Source organism: Mustelus asterias, chromosome 14, assembly GCF_964213995.1.
Source record: "Mustelus asterias chromosome 14, sMusAst1.hap1.1, whole genome shotgun sequence".
Lineage (NCBI taxonomy): Eukaryota > Metazoa > Chordata > Chondrichthyes > Carcharhiniformes > Triakidae > Mustelus > Mustelus asterias.
Genome location: NC_135814.1, coordinates 49,747,882 through 49,770,419, shown reverse-complemented (window position 1 = coordinate 49,770,419; position 22,538 = coordinate 49,747,882). Strand labels below are relative to the sequence as shown.

Genomic DNA, 22,538 nt, shown 5'->3' with positions numbered 1-22,538 from the left:
CTGAGACTTGATTTCATCCCAGTTGTTTTCTTAAATAGTAAGCCCTCTAGACCTCCCCCACCCACTCCCCTCGCTCCATCCATGCCAACTCATGCCTCCCCCACCCACTCCCATTGCCCCTTATAGGTCCATGCCAACCCCTGCCCTTACATCTTTCATCCCAACTCACCCTGTATCCAACATGGGCAGACCTCGGGAATCATGTTGAGATTAAAGAAAGTAAAGGTCTAAATGTGTAATGTAGCCTTTACTGTAGTAAAAAGAAAATACACATTCATGGAAATACACAAGCCCATTCTAAACATTTAAATCCCCGCAATAACTTGATCCATTATAAAAGCAGGTTTGTTTCATAACTCCATCCTTTAATAACCTCCTTTAGCTGTCAGTTAAACTGTAAGTTTAGGACATCCTATTGAGATAATGATATGTTGTGGAAAGCATAATGATTAGGCTGGGAATTTAAAGAACTTCACACCTTTGAGGTTTTCACTCCCACTGATACTGTCAGGTTTTTTTAATTTCTAAAGGGCTGGGGATTTAAATTATCCTGATCTTATTTGCCCTTCAGCAACATTTACTATTACTTAAAAAATTTGTAACTCCCACAGTGCATGTTACAGTCCTAGCTACAGCGCAAATATGGTTTGTTTGAACTCAGCAGTGAGTCATAAACCCTGTCCCCGGGGGTTTCCCCAACCTGCAAATATGTCAGAAATGGGTGAAGGACTTCCTCACCTGGGTCTCCCAACAATTCTGGAGGTTTGTGGCATCTCCATGACTGAAAATCCTGGCCAAAATGTCCATTATGGCATTAGTTTTATGATGTGCCTTGAATTACAGTCCAATCCCACTGCTGCTATCTATCTGAGCTTTAGATACGTTTGAGTTTGTTTACCTGGGCTTTTGCTAAAATAATTTCCTGTTGTGTCCCAGTGACCACTCAAGTACATCTCCTCATGTTGTAGAATCTTTAGTAATAGTCAAAAGTATAAGACACAATATTTTTTTAGTGGTCAGAAGGCTGGTTCCAAAGAGAGAGCTCGCGGGGCAGAAGTGTGGAACTGCAGACCACAAGTGATGGACAAATGTCCAATTCAATTTGTGAGAAGATTAGTCGACAGTCATTCAAATCCTAGCACACGGTGTTCACTGGCCTCCGGGTGTGGGGCGATAATGGCAAGAATCACTGCTGATCTCCACTAGTGGAGATGGTCATAGTAGGGAGCGTGGAGGCTACTGAAGCCCTTGGGCATGGCTGGGTGGTGCTCATTGAGCAGTGGTGGGGCCCAGCTGGCATTCTGGAGAGGCTAGTTGGACAGCAGTAGTGTACCAGCAGCACTGTTGAGGGGGTGGAACCTGAGTGGGGGCCGTGACGGGGAGGCCATGTGGGGGTGGTGTGGGGTGGGGGGGAGGGAGTGATGCAGAGGTGGATCGCGAAGTTGGTTTTGATGGCAGTATATCGGGGTCTTGATGAGGGGGCATGTTGGGAGCCGGGTAAGGGTCCCATCGAGAGGACCCCGATGCCAGCGACTTGTGTCGGAGTGGGGTAACATGCTGCCTACGAGGGAGAACGGTCTCAACATCCGTTGGTGGAGGGAGGGGGTCTCCCATTTCATTCTAAGATCGAGGCGCCCTTGTGAAATGGTGCTCGAGCGCTCTGAAGCTGGGATTACTGGCGTTTTTCGGCCCTGTCCCCCCCAGCTCTAAATTCCCAATTCTCCAAAAAAGTGGTTGAGTGTGGGAGGATTGCAGTGCTGAGTGCACCTGAGCGACTAGCACGGATCACTCCATTCCGTTCCTTGTTACGGCACTTAGAAATTGTTTGGGGGAATTCCGCCCACTGTCTGATATATCAGCAACCAGATCGACCAATATCTCAGCAAGTCATATCATTTTCTACTTGAGCAATATATACTTTTTAGCTCAAACATCAATACACTTCCTTCAGACTGCACCTGTTAGATGTGTGTCAATTATTATACCTTTATAAGTAATCTAGACTTTGTTTCTTAAAAAGATACTGATTGATTTGCCAGTAGACCAGTAAGTAGATTCTCCCCATTTGTCATGGAACAGTGTTATCACATAATAGCAGGGTAAGTGGAAAGTAAGTTACAAGTTGACCTTCTGTATGGTCTTATGTAAATGAATGCTTACTTCAAACTACCTTTCTGCTGTTTTCAGTTCTGCTTTGGAGTAATTGTACATTTCATTTTAACTGTTTATTTCTTATGTTGTGGATAAAGCCAAAATCATTGCGACCTGTCAAAATTTGGATTAGCTTTGATTATGATGAATTAGTACAATCACTGATAATTACTGGAAGCCTTTTACTGCTGTAGCCTGAAAGTTGTAATCATTTATTTCTCTCCTAAATTATATGGGTGGTTAATTTGGGGTATCTCTAAGTAGGGAGGACATGTTACTCATGCCTTCCTTAGAGAAAACATGGTAGAAGTAATTATGTAGTAGATTGACTACCATGTAATTATCAGTTTCAGCACTTCACCCTGCTCTGACTTCCCATTCACCGTTGAAATATTAACCCAATTTCTTCTTGTTCTGTATCACTCGGAACCATTTTCTTTTTGTCTAGACTTTATGATTGTTGGCTGTCTTTTTAATTTCACTGGTTTCTACATGTTCCTTCCATTCGTCCAAGTGAAACTCTGCACCTCCCTTGACAGATTTGTAGTGGATGATTTTAAGTTTAAGTTAAGTTTATTTATTAGTGTCACAAGTAGGCTTACATTAACACTGCAATGAAGTTACTGTGAAAATCCCCTAGTCGTCACACTCCAGTGTCTGTTCAGGTACACCGAGGGAGAATTTAGCATGGCCAATGCGCCTAACCAGCATGTCTTTCAGACTGTGGGAGGAAACCGGAGCACCTGGAGGAAACCGACGCACGGGGAGAATGCACAGACAGTGACCCAAGCCAGGAATCGAACCCAGGTCCCTGTTGCTGTGAGGCAGCAGTGCTGACTATTGTGCCACAGTGTCGCCCCCCCCCCATTTTATTACATCAAAGGCTTTTATATGATGTCTTTGATGTAATAAAATGTTCCAAGATGCTTCATAGGAGCATGATAAAACATAGCATGACACTGAGCCATAAAAGGAGATATTAGATCATGACCAAAAACTGGTCAAAAAGGTAGGTTCCTTTTAAGGAGTGTTTTGGAGGGAAGTGAGGTAGAGAAGCGTAGGAAGGGAATTCCAGAGTTAAGGCCCAGGCACCTGAAAGTACGGTCACCGGTGATGGGGCAATCAGGGATGCTAAAGAGGGTAGAATCGGAGAAGTGTTAATATTTTTGAGGGTTGTGGGGCTGAAGCAGATTACAGAGATGGGGACTGGGTGAAGCCACAGAAGGTTTTGAGAACAAGGATAAGAATTTTAAAACCAGGACATTGTTTGACCAAGAGCCAGTGTAGATCAGTGAGCACGGGTGTGATGGGAGAACAGGACTTGATACAAATTAAACCACAGGCAACAGAGCTTTGGATGACCTCAAGTTCATAGAGGGTAGAACGTGGGAGACCAGCCAGGAGTGCGTTAGAATAGTTAAGTCTAGAGGTAGCAAAGCCATGATGAGGTTTTCAGGAGCAAATGAGCTGAAATAGGGATGAAGGACAATGTTATGAAGGTGGGTTTACACGGTCTCATTGATGATGTGAATATGAGATCAGGAGTTCAACTTGGGGTCAAATGTGAACAGACTGGCTAAATTTCAAACTGTTACCAGGGAGATGCATGGTGTGGGTAGCTGGGAATGAAATTTGGAGCAGCGACCGAAAACAATGGCTTCTGTCTTCTCCATATTTAATTGGAGATAATATCTGTTCATCCGTTCATCTGGTTGTTGGATAAGCAGCCTGACAATTTAGCAACAGCAGAGGAGTCAAGAGAGGTGGTTGTGAGGTAGAGCTGGGTGTTCTCAGCAGACATGTGAAAAGTAAAACTGTGTCTTGGGATGATGCTGCAGAGAGACAGCATGTCGATGAGAAATAGGAGAGACCAAGGAGTGATTATTGTGGGACACAAGTGTTAACGGTGCAGGAACTAGAAGAGAAGCCATTGCTAGTGATTGTGCGATTGGATAAGAATGGAACCAAGCAAGAGCAGTCCCAACCAGCTGGATGACAGTGGAGAGGAGTTGGAGGAGGATAATGCAGTCAACCGTATCAAAGGCTGCAGACAGTGTCGTTGAGAAGGACAAAGAGGAAAAGTTTACCTTTATCCTAGTCACAGAGGAGGTCATTTGTGACATGCTGGGGGTAATTTTCACCTTGGCTAATGGCTAGAAACTGGTGGTTGGTTGTTGCTCGTTCACCTATTGTACCACCTGCCAAATTTGACAAGAATGGAAAGCAAGATTAAGATGGGTATATAAGTTGGCTATATAAGTTGGCTGCTCCCGCCAACTACCAGTTGCTCTCAAAGTGAAAATAACCCCAATTGATTCTGCTTTTATAAGATTGAGTGAAGAAAATAATGTCTGCTTGATTGTATTTTTAGGTACACATAGTCCTTCAAAGAATCCTAGCCTAAAGTTTTATAAAAGGTACAATTATTGTAATCACTCATTTAACGCTTGCTATCCTACTTTAGAAATCTAGGTTACAGGTTGTCTGTGAGCTGATCTTTAGTGTAGAATTTCCCCCTCACCTAGTGACTCTTGCTCCAGTGGCAGCATTCACTATCATCATGTTACATGAAGAGGACTTCTACACATCGTCAGCTAGCAGCCAGCTTCTAACCTACAGTTCAAATGTATAAAACATGGTGACAATGAACAACTGAAACCACAATAAGTCTAGAAAAATATTGGGCTGAATTCTCCCAAAAGATGAGTAAGGCCAGAATTTTCCGGTGTCCTATGCTGCCAGCGAGAATGGAGAATTTGCCGCTCCATTAAGTGTTATCTTTGGTGGGAAAAGTGGTGAAGATTCCGCCGGATGGGTCGGCGCGATGCAGACCACAATTCACCCACGCTTCGGCTGGGATTTTCAGATGTTGTGTGACACGCCACTGCTGCCAGCGAGAACAGAGTATTTGGTGCTCAGCCAAAACTCCATTCACTGCAGCGGGGCTGGAGAATCTCAGTGACGGACACTGTCGGAGAATTCTGGCCTTTATCATAGCTTTGGAGTTTGGGGAGATTCCCACTGGACTTCAAAGTGGGCTCCTCATTCCTGAGGCTTAGCGAGAGAGCGTTGGTAATCCCTTCTGCAGAATGGAGTGCTGCTGTGACCTTGGAAGTTTCCAGGTGTCTAGGGGGCATGGATATTAAAGTGACCAGGCCACTTCAAAGGTTTCACAGTGCACAGATAAGAATGAAGAATTTGAACAGAGAGCTGCCTGAGACCACCCATGCCAAGACTGATCTCCACTTTTTCCAGGGCAAGAAGAGGCAGTCCAGCCACGGGACCCCCATCCTGGGGCAAGAGTCCTGAGTTCAACCTGAGTTCAACCTGAGTCCAAAGATGTGCGGGTTAGGTTGATTGGCCAGGTTAAAAAAATTGCCCCTGAGATGCGTAGGTTAGAGGGATTAGCGGGTAAATATGTGGGGGTAGGGCCTGGGTGGGATTGTGGTCGGTGCAGACTCGATGGGCCGAATGGCCTCCTTCTGCACTGTAGGGTTTCTATGATTTCTATGATTTCTAGGTCTCTTGGGGGACCTTCATTCTGCAGCCTGGCAGTGGCAGAGGGGCACATGGGCACAGCAGTTAACTCCTTACGCCCCCCCCCCCACCCTGTTGGAGTCCAAGGTGCTAGGTCAGGATATCAATGCCAGGGGCAGTGCAAGGTTGGAACTGCCAAAGGGTGGGGCCTGAAGGAGGGCCAAGGGGTGAGGGGGGGAATGGCCTGAGGGGACCATAACCGAGTGCCTTTCTTGTGGTGGGAATGGGGTGAATGAGGCCTCTGGTTAGGGAGCCCGTGGGGGAGGGGAAGTGGTCGGGTCATCCTCATGCCTATGTGGGGCATGGCCTGTTCTTTTAGTGGTGGGTGTAGGATACCCGACTGTGCTGAAGGGTTGAGGGTGCTCCCTTTGTCAGTGGGGGGGGGTGGAGTGGGGGGTCACCATGTCCGTGGTGGGGTCAGGGGACCTGTCTCTGAATACTGAGATGGTGGGGGAGGGGGGGGCATTTAAATAGGGCACTCCGATCTCTGTGAAAGCGGGCTGATTGGTGTGTTTTGCATTCTGCATATATTTACATTGCAAAAGTGGTTGAACGCCACCTGAGTGGCACTGCCAGCGGGAAGCATTCCGGTTTTCCTGCTGGCAGGAACATGTAGAAAAAACTGGGAGAATCGCGCCCAGTGATAAAATGTAGGTATTTGTGGATTCTGGATAGAACGTACCTGTAATTTAAAACAAAAAGATTCACTTATTACTGTGGAATATTCATGTCATTATTTCGTAGACATATATATTTAACTTGGCATCACATTCTGCTTGATGTCTGTAGAGTTTTATTGGAAATTTGGGAATGAAATCAGGAAGTATTTTTTCAAGCTGAAATCTGAGATTCCTTCCTCCAAAAAGCAATGGATGGTGGATCAATTGAACACTTCAAGATGATTGAGATTGACAGATTGTGTAAGGGCATCTTGGGATATGGAGCAAAAACCGGTTGCTAGATTTGAAGCACAGCTTAACCAGGATCTAATTGAATGTCTCAAAAATCTCAAGGGTTTGAATGGTGTTCCTGTGTTCCAGTGACCTAAATATTACCTAATTACCAGAGATCTGTTCAATGGAAACTTCTACTCCTGTCACTAAAGAAATAAAATGGAAACCTTGGCTTCAGAAAGCAGGCTTTATTGTCAGCTGAATCGTCTTGGGGTTTTGTTTTACTGATTAGTGGAGAAATAATGTGCCAGCTATGCCAAGATATTATATTGCTAGTCCCAAATGTTCTAGGGACGGCACTGTGGTACAGTGGTTAGCTCTGCTGCCTCACAGCACCAGGAACCAGGGTTCGATTACCAGTTTTGTGACTGTCTGTGCGACACCTGCACGTTCTCCTTGTGTCTATGTGGGTTTCCTCCGGGTGCTCCAGTTTCTTCCCACAGTCTGAAAGATGTGTTGATTAGGTGCACTGACCATGCTAAATTCTCCCTCGGTGTACCCGAACAGGCGCCGGAGTGTGGTTACTAGGGGATTTTCACAGTAACTTCATTGCAGTGTTAATGTAAACCCACTCGTGACACTAATAAAAAAAAACTAACTTTAGCCTTTTCTTTTAGATTGGATTAACATTTAAATAAAAAACCTATGGGGTTGGGGCTTTTCTCATGGCACATAATATGGCACTTGTCGTGTCTGGATTGGAGGTAGTGGTGCTTCCGCTAATTTCAGTGTTATTGGGTTAGAGAGAGGGAACACTTAGCTTTAGCTCCCGTGTACGCCAAGTCCCTCCCTTCCTCTAAAATGGCTGACTCTACGAAAAGCAAACATTGAACAAGAGGTTTTCCACTGAAATCATCAGATTCTCCAAAACACTGCTGAATTCTATCTAGTTTCCCTGTTGGTTCTCATTTATCTTCTCCCACAGTATTCCCATCTAAATCGTGCCAGTGTGTATGAAGTCAGGTTAGAACTGGGTTGGCCTCCCCATACCTCGGTGGCAGAATACACTGCCAGCAATTGTTGTCCAAACTTAGCACACAAAGCGCGATATTTGGCCAAGGTATTTTAGGGCTGCTTAAAGTCCTTGTGGAACTGGTAGCTGTGGGAAGTAATCGCATCCGAGAGATAAGGGGAGAAGAAGCTGCAGGTTTCTATAAGTTATTAAGGCTTATAAAAGTTTGTGCTGCTTTAAGTTTAGCGTCAGCTGTAATACAAAGAAGCTGCTAACACGGCATTGCAGGAGCAGGCTCTGACTGACCTAATCAGGGGCCCAATCTTACCCCAGATCCTCCTCTGCACCATCTGCATTACGAGAAGTCGAGCCGCAGGTTTCTCTTGTTTTTATTTTTCCCTTTTTCAACAACCTTTTCTCGTGTTTTAAGCACCATCAGGAAAAGAGTGTTGTACTTTTTAAAGGCGTTCTCTTGACTCGAAGGGCATGCTTTCTTGTTTTAAAAGTGATTCAAAATGTTCCACTGTAACAATGATCTGTGAGGGAAACCTGGTTTTAAAATCGTTGTGGAAATGCTTGCATTAAATAAATGGCCCCTTTCAGGCAGGAGCGTGTCTTTGTGCTCAGGTTTGGTTACCATGGCGCAGTGACACGACTGTTGGCTGAAATCACAAAAAGAAAGTCAAAATGATGTTAGCACTTTGGATACAGCTTACTAATAGCATTTTTGCCAGTTGTTTCAGCAGTGAACTGGTCGTCTTGTGTCTTAATTTGGGAATAAATACCACAGTCTAGTCAAACAGAGACCACAGCAGTTAGATATAATTCATATGCAATGTGTTCCTGCACCCTTTCAACCTTGTGTTTGTAATGGTTAACGTGCTGAACCGAGTCCCAAAGACCTCTGAATATCTTTGTCGCTTGTGTGATTTTGGAAATTTGATGCTGGTCCTTTCGTTGATTTGGCTAAATCTTTGGAGATCAGCTTCGTTTTTTAAATGTAACTGGAGACCTTTGGTCTTCTGATAGCCAGCAGGGAGACTAGATAGAATTCAGCATTGTTTTGGAGAATCTGATGATTTCAGTGGAAAACCTCTTGTTCAATGTTTGCTTTTCGTAGAGTCAGCCGTTTTTTGAGGAAGGAAAGGACTTGGCGTACGCGGCAGCTAAAGCTTTCCATGTCATGGCGAAGATTTTGACCTTTCTTACCTGCCATAAAAAGACTGGCCATTGCACATCCATCACCCTGTTTATGCTGCAGCTGTGAATTCATGTGTGCAGTGCAGCCATCTGTATGGTGATTTGCCATAGTTTGCCCGAGTCAAAAAGAAAATATGAGCGTGAAGTCAAGTCCCTGAAAACTGGCGTTTTAACAGCACCTTTACCAAGAGAAGTTTTAAATTGGAGAATTTAAAAATGGCAACAAGAAAGAAGTTACCTGAGCAGTTTTCTGAATACTTGTTGTGTCCACACTGCAAAGTAAGCAAAAAGCTTCCTCACTCCCTAACAGACAGTGCTAATTGTAGCAGAAGATACAGTTAGTGACAGGACACTGGCTGAGAATGTGCACACAGGTAGGTACAGGAAAGGGGTGTCCAGTTTATAAGCTTGACTGCAAAATGGGAGCACTGTTCAGTTTTGAAAAAAGAAATCACAAAAATTATGTCACTTGCAGTGAAATTGTTCCCTCGCAGTTACTGAATAGCTTGATTGTTTGTTGCTTCATATTGTAAATATGAGGTTGATGGGAACAGTTACATCTGCGATACTCTTAATTACAGTTTTGCAAATGATTTGAAAGAAATCATATGTATTTTGAAAATCATCCAAGAGACTCTGCAAAAGTTTCTGCTTTTTTGTAAACCAGATGTTTTCGTACAAAACATGCTGAATATTTCAGCTGCTTTTCATGTCTTCCACATGAATGCAGAGGCCCAGCTCTCTGCACTGTTTTCTTGTCAGACCATGGAACACAGCAACAGACCATCGAGTCTGAGGTAGTGTTTTTTTCATGGGATCCAGGTATTGAATCCCGCTCTCCTGGCGGTTTAGCCACAATTCATCATAAACAACCATTCCCTTCTTGGGACTTCACATGTCAAAACTAACTGGCCTAGACTAACTTGAACCAAACCGAGCTATCACTGGAAGGTTAATGGGTTTCGCAAGGTACACCATTCTAAATTCAGATCAGCACTAACATTTCTGAATCATTCCCCTGGCACAGACTGAAATAAAGTTTTGTTGAATGATGGAAATTACTGCCAGGAGGAAGGAGGCAGTTCTCTCACTCTTCTCCCGCACCACACCCTCACACCTGTGCTTGTGTAGCTCTGGAGTGCTCACCAACAACCCCCACATCCACCCGACTCAATCATTATCCTGCATATTAATTTCATTGAGGTTGGTGAAGGTGGTTTGCAGGCCTCTGAGCTGTTCATTAGGCTTCCGAGGGCACCAGAAAGACTGATGTGTTTTCAGAATCTGGATCACTGAATTGAGCTTTTCCAAATATCAATCCCATTCCTTTGTAAATGATGTTCTAGTTTGTGTAATGGCTACTTATGGTGACGGATCCAATGATGTAAACCCCCTACATCTTTCCCCCTTTGTTTTCCCCTGTGAGAACATCTCCCCCGCCCCCACCTCCTCAACTGGCTCGGGAGGAAATATTAAGCCATATTATTAAGCCATATAATATTATGAAACTGAACAGACTTTATACAAAAATGGTGTAAATGTGCAGGGAAATCTTGATAATCTTTCGTTCCACTGTCTCCCTTTGTAGTGCACATGGATTTTGACATATAGACAGTTTTATAATCTATTTATAGTATTGAGACCATCTTCTGCTTGTTACAAGGAACTGCGGACTTTTCATTCTGAGGCTAATCAGCATGGATGAGCCCTGTTGATTAATGCGGAACCTGAAATTTACAAGCATCTGGTTTCTGTAGACTTCCCTCACTGACAGTAACCAATCTCCAGCTGCCCTCTGTGCTTGTTCACAGCAAGTGGATTGTGTAGTTTAAAAGCACATGGTCATAGTAAACATACACAGTAAACACAGCTCCATCTTCATGCAGGGGTAAAACAATGATGGAAGTCATGTTTGGACAACTGAAGATCAAGATGGCAAAGTGGTTGTTTGAAATCTGCAGTTAGGTTTTTCTATCTTCCTTATCACCTGTCAAAAGTTTGAAGTGATCACAGTGCCTATTTCCACGTTTCTTTCCATACAATCTTACTGCCCTGTTTCCCGAAGTGCATTCTGAACACTACCGATTTAGAATAGAATTTTTTTCAAAGTATCAAGAGTCACCTGATTTGAAGCCTTTCCTATTTTAATTCCATTCATTCTCTTCCACTGGTTGTCAAGAGGGGAAGAGGAAAATGGTGTCCCTTTATATGTCAACAGATAAGCGAAGATGTCAGTGTAGTGATGTTATTATGCAAACTGAACAGACTTTATACATATATGGTGTAAATGTGCAGGGAAATCTTGATAATCTTTCATTATACTGTATACTGCATCAAATATGAAATCTGGCCGGGTGAATGATTTTCTACTTAGCTATAATTCTTAATGCTTGCAATCAGCAGCTCATTATTCAAATACCTACTTTACTTGAGCTGCCAGATGAAATGATTTGGTTTTTCATGCAATGCTTTTTAATCATTAGATTTCTCAAAATTGCCTTTTCCAAAATCCTCAATGCATTTTGTGGAGCCAAAAGCAAATAGGTTGATAACGACTGTATGATTCTGTTCAATAAATAATGCACAGGGAAATCTGTATTCTCTTTCTCTTCCTCCACCTTCTCCACCAACCATAATGAAGGGTTTATCCTGTAAAAGGAAAATTACTATTGAAGTAAGCACTAAGAATGTTTTAAAATAAACTGGACCAATAGGAAAAGGTTTGACCCAATTTCTAAAATATTTAGTCTTGTTTCAGCACAGGAGACCATTCACCTATCATAATGCTACTAGCTCAACAATAACGCTATCTACACTCAACTCATCTCCAGCTTTTAATGTTTTCCCTGTTCAACCTTTAGAATTTCCTCTTAAGCTGAAAGATGGGGGGGAGGATTCTCCCTAAAAGTTCTCAGTGCTGAATTGGCGGGAAAAATAGTATAATTCGCGATTGTTTTTTTTTCAGTGTGAGTTCAGACTTGAATCTCCCACACTATGCACTGCAGAGGTCACAATCGGGAATATCATTAAAGGCTCAGGGGGCGGGGCCTATTCACGCCGGATTCTAACAATTCCGGAACTCTGCGCATGCGCAGTGTTCTCGATCTGTCTGTCTCCTGTTTGCTGGCCAGCTCAATTGCTGGCCAGCCTGGGACCCTTGCAGAGCTGTCCCCCACCCCCACGGCCCGATCTTGGCCCCCACAATCAATCCTGGGCCACCCGCCCCCCCCCACACCCCCTCCAACCAACCCGATCGCTGGCCTCCCTCCAGCCCCGAATGAGCCTGCCTGCAGAGTGGCAGCGGGATCCCACACCCCCACCGATCGCCCCTTAAGCCCCCACCCACAATAGGTCTCACCCCTAGGCCCTGCCCCTTGGCACTGCCCGATGCCTGGTGGGCAGTGCCAGGGTGCCCCTGGGCGTGGGCACTTTGCCCCTTGGGCTGTGCCAGGGCACAGGCTGGCACTGCCAGGATGCCCATACCCAGGGGGCACCCCCCTGCCGCCCGATCCCTGGGGAGGGCCCGATTGCCCCCCCCCCTTCACTACCGCAGGGTCTCCTGCTAGTTATGCACAAGTGGGGAGCTACTCTAAATCCTGCCGGAGTGAAATTGTACTGGCGGGGTGGGAGATGCTATCGGGTCTGGAGAATTCAGTTCTGGGCCTGATAATCACATTTAAATCACGTTAAATGTAGATTAAAATTACTTACCTGGTCTTCCCACCAGTTTCCAGCGTGGTTTCCCAACCGTTCCTGCTCTCCGGCAGTGGGAGACGTGCATGTGTCGGGAACGGATGTGCGAATCCTGTGAATCTGTGCACGCGCTCATCTCTCATTCTGACCCACCAAACAATTAGCGGGTCGGAATGGGAGAATCGCCCCTGGTGTTTCAAGTCTCCTTGTAACTGTGACTTTTCATCCGTTGTAACACTGCTTGTAGTTCTTCAATGCTCTAATGTCATTTCAATGATAGGGTCTCCAGAAATAGACACAATAATGCAACTGTAGTCTAACCAATATCTTGCATAGATTTATCTCCAATCCTTGTTTTTCAATTTTGGCCTCTTATGTATAACTCCCACATTTGTATGTGCTTTCTGTTTAGGTTCTTTCCACCTGCGATCTCAAATTAATTTTCGTGTATCTGGTTCTATTTTCTCTGAATGTTTTACGGTTCAGGTCAGAATGTGCCGGTTCACATTTATCATTGAGCTACATTTACCCACTCTGACCTCCTACATTCTTCCTCATACCACCTAATATGTTGTTAATGGTACTTTTACATATCAGTCTCTCAGTATTGAAGTTGGCTATACAGTACATATGAGAAGGACCAGAGGTTCTACACACATCTCTGTAGAAAGATGTATCTGATGTTGATGCAATCTGAGAAATATTCAATGTTGCTTTTTCTCTCTGCTTTCTAGTCTTCAGCCATCCTTCTGTTGATACTACAACAAACCTCTCCGTGCCCTCTCTATACTGTGGTATTTTGGTCCAAATAGATAGATTCACTGGATTCTGTGTGTATGTTTGTATGTATTTATATTTTCTAAATTCACCAAAAGAATTTGTTCTAAACTAGTCAGAATAACCTTTCCCTTACAAACCTGTATTGCTCGACCCTGATCAGACCATGCCTTTTCTAAGTGCTTACCAATGCTATATCTCATTATAGGTCTCTTCTGATTATCTTGCTAACAGATCTGCAACTAACTGGCATTTGCCTTTCCATTCTTATGTAAAATTATATCCATCACAATTCGTTTGATGAAATTTACGTGTTTTTTAATAAATAAAATTATGGTTAATTATTCTATATCATCACAAACCACTTCCAGTATTTTTGAACTTGGACCAATCAACTTTAAATCTCATCAACTTACTTAATAAAGTAGATAAGCTCATGTTTCTTGGCTCGGGGAAAGAATATTTTAACTGCCTTGCATAAATTCAGTTGGCTAAATCATTTGCTTTCGAGATAACTGATGCTATAGGGTACACTGATTTGATCCTGTGTAGGAAGCATGTGACTTTGCTTTAGTCACAAAGCGAACATTTAGCCCAAACCGTCTACTGATGCTAATTCAGAATGACACCATATCACTGAGTAAGATGTTAAGTCCACATTTAACCTGGAGGTTGGATGATTTTTATCTGCCAAATTCCATAGAGTTTTGTGTGATGATTAGAAAGATGGACAATTTGCTAACTGGACTAGAATCGAGCCCGATAAGTTCTCACACTGCGCAAACCCACCATAATTCCAGTACTTGAAACTCATTGGGCGCGATCTTACGAGAAAAGCTCCAAGTGCCGAACGAGTGAGAAAATGGAAAAGAACCGTAGCATTTCTTTTCAGCGAGCTACGAGTTGCAATCTTACGGCACTTAGTGCAAAAAAAGAGTAGGGGTGATGCAGCCTGAGCTTGTCCGAGAAGCCGGCAGCTGAGCTCTTGGGGTGTGATTTCGCTGACGCCCTGATCTCACAGTATACAGGGAGATCTCCTGCCCCCCCGCCCCCCCCTCCCCACTGCCCCCCCTCCCCACTGCCCCACGGACATCAGGAACCCACCCCCATTGATCGCCCCAAGTGCTGGTCTATAATATTCCAATCACCCGGGGGCTTCAATGACCTCCGATTCCGCCCTCCCCCCTCCTCCCAGTGAGGCCGTCATATTTGATCTCTACAGATAGAGACCAGCTGTGATTCTCACCGGTGAGGAGCTTGCTCGGTGAGCAGGAAGTGAGCCTGGACGATAGCGTCCGGGATTCACTAATGACATGCAAATTATGTCATTAATATTGAAATCGGCCTTGCCTCCTTGATTTTGCATTTTCTGTACTTCCTCCACCTTCAAAATCAGTGGCAGGTGAGCGTAAAATCCAGCCACATTTTCAATTTCTGGTCACTCTTTACTTGAGCGCTGAATGCTGATGGGTGCTTTTAAAGCCGTGGTGTGCATATTCTAAGAGTATGAGTAATTTTCCCTTTCATTTCAATGGACATGATTACCTCATTCTGGGCATCCTGAGTCCCTTAGTGCTCGGAACAGCACCAGTTTCAATCCACCGCGTCATATTAATTTCTTGAAGGCTTTTAGCAGTAATATCTCTCGTGCTTTTCACAGCTGTTACTCGAGTAAATTAACCTTTTCCTTGACTTCTATGTCTGATAATTAGGAGTGTAGGATCATGTCGACAGTAACCTTTAATTTATGTAAAAAGATGAAATAAATATCGCAACTGACTGCAAGCTTTTCCAACCCCTGCAAAAAAAATGTAATATTTATGAAAATAAACTTTGATTCTGCGAGGAGACTTTCAAAATAAACCATACTTTGAATCTGTGTGCCTCATGTTCAAAACAGTATCAGAATATTCTGCATCTGCTTCCTGTCTCCTGTGTGCACAGAACGCAGTGCTTGCTAAACTATTACCTTTTCCTTCATCTCTCCATCTCCCCTCCCCCGGCCTCTGGGCTGCCCTTTGTCTGAATTGTGTCTCTTTGCTTGCTGTTGCGATGTGTCTCCAAACTCCTTTTTTCCTTTGACCCCCACAAGTACAAGCTTCTAGTTTCCCACTGGAAAGCAGGTACTCCCAAATAGTCCGGCAAAAGAGACCCAGCATGTTGGACCTCCATGCTGAACTTGATGGCCCTTCAACGACCTCCACTGGGTGACACTTGCTCTATGAAGGAAGCAGGTGTGATGTTGAGAAGCACACTTACCCAAACTCTCGTTCCATGTTCTGTGTGCACAAATTGCAGAAACAGGTGTGCCTGAACATACTGTGTAACCTGTTGGTCAAATCAAAGGATATACGATGGATGGCAGTACTTATACTGAGCTCTGTACCTTCGATCAGCAGGATCTGGGTGGCACAGTGATTAGCACTGCTGCCTCACAGTGCCTGGGACCTGGGTTTGGGGTTCGATTCTTACCTTGGGTGACTGTCTGTGTGGAGTTTGCACATTCTCCCCATCTCTGTGTAGGTTTCCTCCGGGTGCTCTGGTTTCCTCCCGCAGTCCAAAGATGTGAGGGTCAGGTGGATTGGCCATGCTAAATTGCCAATAGGTTAGGGGGGTAGCAGGGTAAATACGTGGGGTTATGGAGCTAGGGCCTGCCTAAGATGCTCTGTCGGAGACGCGATGGGCCAAATGGCCTCCTCCTGCACTGTCGCAGTTCTATGATTCAGTTCTATAATCTTGGTGCCTTCTTAACTTTTCCTTCCGAATGAACTATATTTTCCTTATGTGAAACAATTTTTCAATTTGTGTAACTATGTGTGCATTAAGTGTTTCTTCAGAGGATACAGGAAGTAAAATGTTAAGTTGCTGGATGTCAGCTTGTGCTTCTAAGCATGGAGTGATCCATTATTTCCTTGCGCTAGCCTTGCAATTTGTAGTGCTACAGGTATTGATCAATGGCTGCCTGGGCCTATACATTATTTAATACAGCTGTTTGAGTGGAATGACTCAGTGTTGTGGAGTAGTCTCCATGCTGTGCGCCAGCTCCTCTCATTTTCCTGCTGTGGGCCACTCCTTTAGTGTATCCAGAGATCTTTGTTGGAGCAGAATAGTGGGCAGCATTGAGGCCGCTAAATTTCTGCCTTATGGCTGCCTTAACCGTCTTTCATCATGTTCTGGAACCATTGGGTTTGCCCTCCAACTAGAAGGTTGGGGCTCCTCCATGCCAACTCCCCTTGCTCCTTCTCAGTGATGCTCAGTGATTCACCCAAGTGTTCCCTCCTGCAGAAACATCAATTTGTACTGAACAGATCTGTTGGAGTGAGGGACACAGAGTATTGCGAGGTGCAAGGTTCAAGGCAGCTATTAGATTCTGTTAAGTTCTTCCCTTCAGCAGTTAAAGGATAGAAAAACACTCTCAGTAAGCCCTTTTCCCGAAACTTGACAAGATATTCTAGTGTGTTTTGCCGCAGTATATGCCTGGATGTGAGGGAACAATTGAGTGAGTAAAGAAATTACAAATTCAAAGCTTACATTCGATTCAGGTTTTTCTTTGGATTGCTCAAATTGGATTTATCTAGCTTGTTTAATATCTCCAAATGCACTAAACCGCTTCATGGGTGCAGAATATAAAAGAGTGCAAACCCAAAGGAGATTTTAAGAGAAGTGCTGAGAAGCTTATTAAAAAATAGTGGGTTTTAAGGAGGGACTTGAGGAGGAATTCTGTTTTCTTTTCATTCTTCATTGAGAGTTTCCTTGTGCAATCAAATTCAGTTGCTTCCTCCTGTTTTGGCTCCATGCTTACTCATCATCTGATATTGCTAAAGCTGCCTCAAGTAAGATTACATCCTTCTTTGGTGCCAAACTCTCTGCACTTCTTCACATTTTGAGTGAAGAAGCACTTTCACCAATCCTAAGTTTTCCTTTCACAGGTTTGGATCTAAGGTAAATCCTGAGTAGGACAAGCAGAAATAAACTTGTACTCTAGTGTTATCTTTTGCATAAAGTTTTCTGATTTCCATCACTGTAACATTGCCTGACTCTGCTCCTTCCTCAGCTCATCCGTTACTGAAACTCTCATCCATATCTTGTTATCTCTAGATTTGTCTATTCAGATCTATTCAGATCTGGCCTTCCATGTCCTACTTTTTGTAAACTTGAGGTGATCCAAAAACTCTACTTTGCATCAAATGTCGTTCACCCAACAGCACTGTGGTTGCTCACCCAAATAACTCCTGGTCAAATAACTCCTCAATTAAAAAAAAAAATTCTCAGATCCTTCCTTGGCCTTACCCCTCCCTACCTCTGTAGACTCCTCTAGCCCCACAAGCCTGTGCTTTTCTAGTTCTGACCTCTTGAGCATCCCCAATTTTAATTGGTGCACCATTGGTGGCTGTGTTTTCAACTGACAAGGCCCAAACCTCTGAAATCCCCTCCCTCAACCCCTCCACCTCTCTTTCCTCTTTAAAGGTGGTTCTTAAAACCTTCCCCTTCAACTGTTCAAAGGGTTCCTTTATATGACTTGCTGTCTTTTCTTGATATATTTTGCTTTGTTAATGGTGTAGTAACAGCAGCAGCCCATCTTCTGACATCAGTAATCAGCCTTAAGGTTCTTTTCTGGACTCTTTAGAGCACAATTGTGTATCAGACCAAACTTAAGCACTGCAATTCAGGTATGACCTGATCGGAACATGACAATCTCAGAACATCTTCCAATATATTGCACTAAATGGGGAGCATTCCTTGTTTCACCTGCTTTTTAACTTGCTGCATGGTAACCAGACATGTGTCAAGTCCCAAGTCTACCAATGCAGATAGTTTGACACCATGAAATATGTTCATGCTATTTAGGTACTGGGGTTGATAGGTTTTAATGCAACCACCTCCCCTAGATAACATTAGCAGCTTCCATTCTGATAAGTGGGTAGCACAGTGGTTAGCACTGCTGCTTCACAGCATCAGGGACAAGAGTTCGATTCCCGGCTCAGGTCACTGTCTGTGTGGAGTCTCTCCGTGTCTGTGTGGGTTTCCTCCGGTTGCTCCGGTTTCCTCCCACAGTCCAAAAGACGTGCTGGTTGGGTGCATTGGTCATGCTAACATCTTCTTCAGTGTACCCAAACAGGCGCTGGAGTGTGGCGGCGAGGGAATTTTCACAGTTACTTCATTGCAGTGTTAATGTAAGCCTACTTGTGACATTAATAAACTTTAAACTGAAGTGCACATTGAAACTTTTTTTATTCGTTCTTTGGATGGGGGATGTTGCCCTTGAACCGTTGTTGATGGGCCGGTGCCTTGAACTGCTGTCGTGCCTGGGAGCTCCAGCGTTCCAGACCAAGGAATAATATATTTCCAAGTCAGGATGGTCTGTTGACTAGGAGGGGAACTTGCAGTTGATGATGTTCCCATGCATCTGCTGCCCTTGCTCTTGTAGGTGTAGAGGTGGCAGTTTCAGAAGGTGCTGTTGAAGAAAACTTGGTGAGTTCCTTCAGTACATCAAGTAGATGGTACACACTGCTGCCAGTGTGCCCTGGTGGTGGAGGGAGTCAAAGCTCAAGGTGATGGATGGAGTACCAAACAAGTGGGTTGTTTTGGCCTGGATGATGTCAAGCTTCTTGAGTGTTGTTGGAAGTGCACTCATCCAGGCAAGTGGGGAATATTCCATCACACTTCCGACTTGTGCCTTGTAGATTATGGACAAGGTTTGGGAAGTCAGATCGGTCAATTACTCGCTGCAGAATTCCCAGCCTCTGATCTGTTCTTGTAACCATGGTATTTATATGGCTGGTCCAGTCTTCCAGGTCACAGGTAACCCAAAGATGTTGATGTCTGGGGTTTAGCGTTGGTAATGCCATTGAAAGTCCGGGGGAGGTGTTTAGATTCTCACTCGTTCAGATATGGCCTTGCTGCGAGAGGTGTGACTCTTGCCTCACCTGAAGATTTAGGCTCTTTTGACCGTGCTTCAATCAAGGCTGTAATAAGGTTTGATCTTGGCGGAATCCAAACTGAGCATCAGTGAGCAGTGATTTAAATGGAAAGCGTTTTTCTGGTTTGCTGAAAAAATTTTGTTAGAAAGAATTCTGTGTTCTCTCTCCATTTGCTACTTTTGTAGGACAATATAAATTCACAGCTATCTTTTTGGATTGTTGTTTATTGAAAGTTGACCTCTAAGTGTGTTGATTTAAAAATTCTGAACCTTGATGTCAACTCCCTCCCAATTTCTGTAATCACCTCCCACTATAAAACACTTGGAGATATCTGTGCTCCTCTAATTCTGGCCTCTTGTTCACCCCAATTCTAATCTATTAGTTATTTTTTCACAGGACTTGGGCGTGGTTGGCTCCAACATTTTTATTGCCTATCCCGCAGTTGTTCAGGTCCCAAGCTTGGAAAACCTTCACCACACCTCTCCGGTTCGCTACCTTGGTTTCGGTGGCACAGTGGTTAGCAGTGCTGCCTCACAGCGCCAAGAACTTGGGTTCGATTCCTGGCTTGCGTCACTGTCAGTGTAGAGTCTGCACGTTCTCCCCGTGTCTGTGTGGGTTTCCTTCGGTTTCCTCCCACAGTCCGAAAGATGTACTGGTTAGATGCATTGGCCATTCTCCCTCACTGTACCCGAACAGGTGCCGGAGTGTGGCGACTAGGGGACTTTCACAATAACTTCATTGCAGTGTTAATGTAAGCCTACTTGTGACATGAATAAACTTTCTTTAAGACACATCCTAAAACGTACGTTGACCGAGTTTTTGGTCATCTGACCTAATATCTTCTCTGTGATTTATTGTCATACTTTGTTCTACAGTGCCCCTGCAAATTCTCCACAAGCGCTCCCATATCTGCTGAGTTTTTTGGGGTACTTTCTGCTTTTCTCCCATATTTCCAGCATCTGCAGAATCTTTGGTTAACTTGTTTAAATATATGATCAGCGAACTTGGCAAATTGGAAAATGCTGACCAGTTTAAGAATGCAGCTGGTGGAGGATTTTAAGATTACTTTGCATTTGTTGCATAACTAAAGTGTAATATTTGTGTGTTAGTGTGTATATTATATATATATTTATATATTTTATATACATATATATTTTAATTATAAACATTTATCATAGAGAAGACCCCAATAAAATGACATGAGCACACTAGAGGCCAGATTTTAATGTGCTTAAAGCACATTCACTTTGAGTTAAAATTGAAAGCTGTTGGCCATTTTCAATTACCGTTGCTGAATCAGGCAAATATGGGATGTGTTTTTAAAATGTACAAATTATCTAGGCTTAATGCACTATGAGGGGAAAATGACCTAATTCCAAGTTGCCGATGTCTAAAATGTTACTTGAAAATTAAGATTGCTAAGCCACAAGATCTAAAATGTTTTTTAAAAATTGCAAATTTCTGACTTCCTTCCATTATTGCTTAGCCTGTTGTGTTGCACTTCTTAATGGAGCTCTTTAATCATTTGCGATGGAGCATAACCACCAGAATGATTGAGAATAAAACGTTTCTAATGCCTTGAATTTCAAGGGAGAAACAAAATTGCTCTCAATGTTATTATTATGAAATTTAAAAACTGAAAGAATGGAAATGACAAGAACTTAAAATGTTTAAACTGATTATTTCAAATGATTAAATCGGCACAGCGATCAATGCTGGCATTATAAACTTGTTTGGCTGCTGTGTTTTTGCACAGGAATCTTTAACTGACCTCACATGGTTGTGGTGACCTGCAGGAGTAAGAGGAAATGTTCTGTTTACTGACTAGTCTGATGAACAATAGCTGGGTTTAAAAAAAAAATGGTTTGAGGTCCATGGTGATATTTATGCACCAAAATGAAAATAAGATTTTGGCTCTCCAAATATGGGGGAGGGAAAGGGGCGAATTCCTCTCCTGGTGCCAATCCAAGGTTCTGCTCTTCTGATTTGATCCTCCCTCTTGCTGATTTTTACTGCAATGTCATAAGTGACAGAGTGGAGTGGTTACAGGATTTAATTATTCTTTCCGTTTGAAATGTTTTATTATTTCCAAGACCAAACTGTGGAAATTTGATGGAGGCTCAGAGATTTTGCAAATTCAAACTGTAAAGGACAGCTTTAGGCCTTATACTGCACCAGAGCTGTTAGTAATCTTATTCAATGCTGTCATTCCAAACCCTTGAATAGACGGACATAGAATCATAGAATCCCCACAGTACAGAAGTAGGCCATTCAGTCCATCGCGTCTGTACCGACCACAATCCCACCCAGTCCCTATTCCCGTAACCCCACACATTTTCCCTGCTAATCCACCTAACACTCGGGTCAATTTAGCATGGCTAATCAACCAAGCCCACATATCTTTTGAGTGTGGGAGGAAACTGGAGCACCTAAAGGAAACCCACGCAGATATGGGGAGAAAGTGCAAACTCCACATAGACAGTGACTCAAGGCCGGAATTGAACGTGGGTCGCTGGTGCTGTGAGGCAGCAGTGTTAACCAGTGTTAACCAAGGCTCGCCTCGCTTCTCTGAGATATTGGCCCAATTTTACAAAAGGCTGTTAGGCCCACCAGCTCTCCCCTCGCTCAACTACCCACCTCATGACCATCATACTCCCCCCACCATTTCATGCCACATATCTGTATATCACCTCCAGGTCACCTTGTATCCCATTCCACACCCATGCTGCCTCATATTCTCCATGCCACCTCTATGACTCTTCATACTCCACTTCCATATCCACTCACCGAGTATCCACTATGGGCAGACCTCTAAGAGAGCTGTCACTTATACACACTCGATACAGAAAAAAACATTTATTCATGAAACCCGTTCAAAGATTTTAAATCCCTTCAAGTAGTTAATCCATTATTAAAAGAAACAAACTTCTGTGTAGTAACCACTTCAGTGATGGCTGATATTTTAGCAACTTCTTAGAACTCAATAAAAACGTGAACTCAACCCTCTTGCTGAGATAAGTGATCTTGGAGCCTATGAAACTGTGTCAAACATTTGTGATGGGCTCAGCTGAAATAACAGTATTTGGGAAATGCAAACAATGAAGTCTGTTGAAACTATGGCAACAGTAGTTGTTTTTTCTACGGCCTGTCAATTAATGCACTCCAAGTAGTTTTTCTACTCTGACAGATGCAGCATTTTGGTCATGTTTAAAGGGTGGGGGATTTAAATAACTTCAGATCGTGGCATTTAATCACCGTTATCTTCCCTTCAAGAGTATTTACATATTGTCATCATATTAATTTTTCACTCCCATATTGTGGGTTAAGGCCCTTGCAACAGCCAAAATGGGATCT

The 22,538-nt window shown here is 43.6% G+C and overlaps 1 protein-coding gene across 6 annotated transcripts in view; it reads left to right on the top strand.

Annotated features, from left to right (window-relative positions):
- The window catches only part of LOC144503656 (formin-like protein 2), a 237,328-nt gene that overhangs the window by 29,472 nt on the left and 185,318 nt on the right, over positions 1 to 22,538 (top strand). The window lies entirely within an intron of this gene.